Source organism: Arachis duranensis, chromosome 3 (assembly GCF_000817695.3).
Source record: "Arachis duranensis cultivar V14167 chromosome 3, aradu.V14167.gnm2.J7QH, whole genome shotgun sequence".
Classification (NCBI taxonomy): Eukaryota; Viridiplantae; Streptophyta; class Magnoliopsida; order Fabales; family Fabaceae; genus Arachis; species Arachis duranensis.
Window position 1 is genome coordinate 60818386 of NC_029774.3, and position 5185 is coordinate 60823570.

The window sequence follows — 5185 nt, forward strand, 5'->3', positions numbered from 1 at the left end:
CTAACATTGCATGATTCCTGGAATTCTTATTAAAAATTTTGAATCTCTTTATTTTCTTCTCCATATAATTTTCAAAAAATCAAAAAAATTTTACAAAATCATAAAAAAACCAAAAATATTTCTTATTTGAGTCTAGTGTCTCATTTTAAGTTTGGTGTCAACTGCATATTTCTATTCTTCTTGCATTTTTTGAATTCATTCATGTGTCTTCAGTGATCTTCAAGTTGTTCTTGATGATTTACTTGCTCTGATCTTGAAATTCTCTTATTTTGTGTGTTTTGTTGTTTCTCATATGCATTCTCAACTTGTTAGTGTCAGTAGTATACAAACTTCTAAGTTTGGTGTCTTGCATGCATTGTTTATTTGATTTTAGTTGCATTTTGATTATTCCTCATCATTAAAAATCCAAAAAAATTTTTAATTTGTGTCTTTTCAAGTCAATAATACAGAGAATTAAAGATTCAGAACATACAGCAGAGGAATTACACAGAAAAAGCTGGGCGTTCAAAATGCCCAGTGAAGAAGAAAAACTGGCGTTTAAACGCCAGCCAGGGCACCTGGTTGGGCGTTTAACGCCCAAAAGGGTAGCATTTTGGGCGTTAAATGCCATAATGGATACCATTCTGGGCTTTTAATGCCAGGATGGCACAAGAGGGAAGATTTTGTTTTTAATGCAAATTTTTTTCAAGTTTCCATAATTTTTTCAAAATCAAATCTTTTTCAAATCATATATTTTCGATCATATATTTTCAAAATCAATTTCTTTCCATTTTTTCAAAAATACTTGCTAACAATTAATGATTTGATTCAACATTTCAAGTATGTTGCCTTTTCTGTTGAGAAAGGTTTAATGTTTGAATCATATCTTTTTCTTGTTAGCCAAGTCATTAATTTTAAAAATCAAATCTTTTTAAATTGTTTTTCAATCATATCTTTTCAATCATATATTTTTAAAACCATAACTTTTCAATCATATCTTTTTAATCACATCTTTTTCAAAATAGTTTCCAATCATATCTTTTTGATTTCTAATTTCAAAATCTTTTTCAAATTTCACTTAATTTCTTTCCCAATCTTAGTTTTCGAAAATCAATTACCATTTTTCAAAATTTCTTTTAATTAATTCATTGTAATTTTCGAAAATTTCTTGCCCTCTTCTCACATCCTTCTATTTATGGACTAACACTCCTCCTCAATGAACAATTCGAACTCTATCTTTCTAAGTTCGAATTCTTCTACCTCTTCCTTCTATTTTTCTTTTCCTCTGACACCTCAAGGAATCTCTACACTGTGACATAGAGGATTCCATATTTTCTTGTACTCTTCTCTTTCATATGAGCAGGAGCAAAGACAAAAGCATTCTTGTTGAGGCTGACCCTGAACCTGAAAGGACCTTGAAGTGAAAGCTAAGAGAAGCTAAAGCACAACTCTCTGTAGAGGACCTAACAGAAATCTTCAAAGAAGAAGACATGCAGCCGAAAACAACAACAATGCAAACAATGCAAGGAAGGTGTTGGGTGACTTTACTGCACCTACTCCCGACTTCTATGGGAAAAGCATCTCTATCCCTGCCATTGGAGCAAACAACTTTGAGCTTAAGCCTTAATTAGTTTCTCTAATGCAACAGAATTGCAAGTTCCATGGACTTCCATTGGAAGATCCTCATCAGTTTTTAGCTGAGTTCTTGCAAATCTGTGACACTGTCAAGACTAATGGGGTTGACCCTGAGGTCTACAGACTTATGATATTCCTTTTTGCTGTAAGAGACAGAGCTAGGATATGGTTGGACTCACAACCTAAAGAAAGCCTGAACTCTTGGGAAAAGCTAGTCAATGCCTTCTTGGCAAAGTTTTTTCCACCTCAAAAATTGAGTAAGCTTAGACTGGAAGTCCAAACCTTCAAACAGAAGGAAGGTGAATCCCTCTATGAAGCTTGGGAAAGATACAAATAATTGATCAGAAAGTGTCCGTCTGACATGCTTTCTGAATGGAGCATCATAGGTATCTTCTATGATGGTCTGTCTGAACTATCCAAGATGTCATTGGACAGCTCTGTTGGAGGATCTCTTCATCTGAAGAAGACGCCTGCAGAAGCTCAAGAACTCATTGAAATGGTTGCAAATAACCAATTCATGTACACTTCTGAAAGGAATGCTGTGAATAATGGGACGAATCAGAAGAAAGGAGTTCTTGAGATTGATACTCTGAATGCCATATTGGCTCAAAATAAAATATTGACTCAGCAAGTCAATATGATTTCTCAAAGTCTGTCTGGAATGCAAGCTGCACCAGGCAGTACTAAGGATGCTTCATCTGAAGAAGAAGCTTATGATCCTGAGAACTCTTCAATGGAAGAGGTGAATTACATGGGAGAACCCTATGGAAACACCTATAATCCTTCATGGAGAAATCATCCAAATCTCTCATGGAAAGATCAACAGAGACCTCAACAAGGTTTCAATAACAATAATGGTGGAAGAAATAGGTTTAGCAATGGCAAGCCTTTTCCATCATCTTCTCAGCAACAGATAGAGAATTCTAAGCAGAGCCACTCTAACTTAGCAACCATGGTCTCTGATCTAATCAAAACCACTCAAAGTTTCATGACTGAAATAAGATCCTCGATTAGAAACTTGGAGGCACAAGTGGGTCAGCTGAGTAAGAAAGTTACTGAACTCCCTCCTAGTACTCTTCCAAACAATACAGAAGAGAATCCAAAAGGAGAGTGTAAAGCCATAAACACGTCTCACATGGCCGAACATGGAGAGGAGGAAGAGGCAGTGATCTCCACTGAGAAAGACCTCAATGGACGTTCACTGGCCTCCAATGAGTTCCCTAATGAGGAACCATGGGAATCTGAGGCTCACACTAAGACCATAGAGATTCCATTGGATTTACTTCTGCCATTCATGAGCTCTGATGACTATTCTTCCTCTGAAGAGGATGAAGATGTCACTGAAGAGCAAGTTGCTAAATACCTTGGAGCAATCATGAAGCTAAATGACAAGTTATTTGGTAATGAGACTTGGGAGGATGAACCCCCTTTGCTCACCAAAGAACTAGATGACTTGACTAGGCAGAGATTACCTCAAAAGAGACAGGACCCTGGGAAGTTCTTAGTACCTTGTACAATAGGCACCATGACCTTCAAGAAGGCCTTGTGTGACCTAAGGTCAAGCATAAACCTCATGCCTCTCTCTGTAATGGAAAAGCTAGGGATCTTTGAGGTGCAAGCTGCAAAAATCTCACTAGAAATGGCAGACAATTCAAGAAAACAAGCTTATGGACTTGTAGAGGATGTTAGGGTAAAAGTTGAAAACCATTACATCCCTGATGATTTCATAGTCCTAGAGACTGGGAAGTGCATGAATGAATCCATCATCCTTGGCAGACCCTTCCTAGCCACAACAAAGGCTGTGATTGATGTTGGCAGAGAAGAATTGACCATTCAAGTGAATGAAGAATCCTTTGTGCTTAAGGCTCAAGGATATCCCTCTGTAACCATGGAGATGAAGCATGAAGAGCTTCTCTCAAAACAGAGTCAAACAGAGCCCCCACAGTCAAACTCTAAGTTTGGTGTTGGGAGGCCACAACCAACTTCTAAGTTTGGTGTTGAACCCCCACATTCAAACTCTAAGTTTGGTATTGGGAGGTTCCAACATTGCTCTGAGTATCTGTGAGGCTCCATGAGGGCCCACTGTCAAGCTAATGACATTAAAGAAGCGCTTGTTGGGAGGCAACCCAATGTTATATTTATCTATTTTCCATTGTTGTTTTATGTTTTCTATAGGTTGATGATCATGGGAAGTCACAAAATCAATTGAAAAAGCAAAAACAGAATGAAAAATAAAAAGAAAAAAAGCACACCCTGGAGGAAAACTTGCTGGCATTTAAACGCCAGTAAGGGCAGCAAATGGCCGTTTAACGCCCAGTCTGGCACCATTCTGGGCGTTTAGAAAGGGGCACCGGACTGGCGTTAAACGCCAGGAACGGGTAAGAAGCTGGCGTTAAACGCCAGAAATGGGCACCAGCCCGGCGTTTAATGCCAGAATTGGCAAAAAAGAGCATTTTTGCTCACCACTTGGTGCAGGGATGAATTTTCCTTGACACCTCAGGATCTGTGGACCCCACAGGATCCCCATCTACCTCACCATTCAAATTCAAACCACTTTCCCTCCCAAACCCACCCATAATGGCCGAACCATACAACCCCTCTCCACTCCTATATAAACCCATCTTCACTCCTTCATTTTCACAAAACCTAAACACTACTTCTCCCCCTTGGCCGAACCACAAAGCCTCCTCCATCTCCTCTATTTCTTCTTCTTCTACTCTCTTCTATCTTCTTTTGCTCGAGGACGAGCAAACCTTCTAACTTTGGTGTGGTTAAAGCATTGCTTTTTGTTTTTCCATAACCATTTATGGCATCTAAGGCCGGAGAAACCTCTAGAAAGAGGAAAGGGAAGGCAAAAGCTTTCACCTCCGAGTCATGGGAGATGGAGAGATTCATCTCAAGGGTGCATCAAGACCACTTCTATGAAGTTGTGGCCATGAAGAAGGTGATCCCCGAGGTCCCTTTCAAACTCAAAAAGAGTGAATATCCGGAGATCCGACATGAGATCCGAAGGAGAGGTTGGGAAGTTCTTACCAACCCCATTCAACAAGTCAGAATCTTAATGGTTCAAGAGTTCTATGCTAAAGCATGGATCACCAAGAACCATGATCAAAGTGTGAACCCGGACCCAAAGAATTGGCTTACAATGCTTCGGGGGAAATGCTTAGATTTTAGTCCGAAAAATGTAAGGTTGGCATTCAACTTGCCCATGATGTAAGGAGATGAACACCCTTACACTAGAAGGGTTAACTTTGATCAAAGGTTGGACCAAGTCCTCATAGATGTTTGTGAAGAGGGCGCTCAATGGAAGAGAGATTCAAGAGGGAAGCCGGTTCAACTGAGAAGGCATGACCTCAAGCCCGTGGCTAGAGTGTGGTTGGAGTTTATCCAACGCTCAATCATTCCCACTAGCAACCGGTCTGAAGTTACTATAGACCGGGCTATCATGATTCATAGCATCATGATTGGAGAGGAAGTAGAAGTTTATGAGGTTATATCCCAAGAACTTTATAAGGTGGCGGACAAGTCCTCTACCTTGGCAAGGTTAGCCTTCCCTTATCTCATTTTTCAA

General features: G+C 39.5%; 1 non-coding gene across 1 annotated transcript; it reads right to left on the reverse strand.

Annotated features, from left to right (window-relative positions):
- Window positions 1-1873: 1873 nt before the first annotated feature.
- LOC127746449 (small nucleolar RNA R71) lies at window positions 1874-1981 on the reverse strand. The gene has a single exon (XR_008008068.1). It is a non-coding gene; the product is annotated as a small nucleolar RNA R71 (small nucleolar RNA).
- Window positions 1982-5185: the final 3204 nt, after the last annotated feature.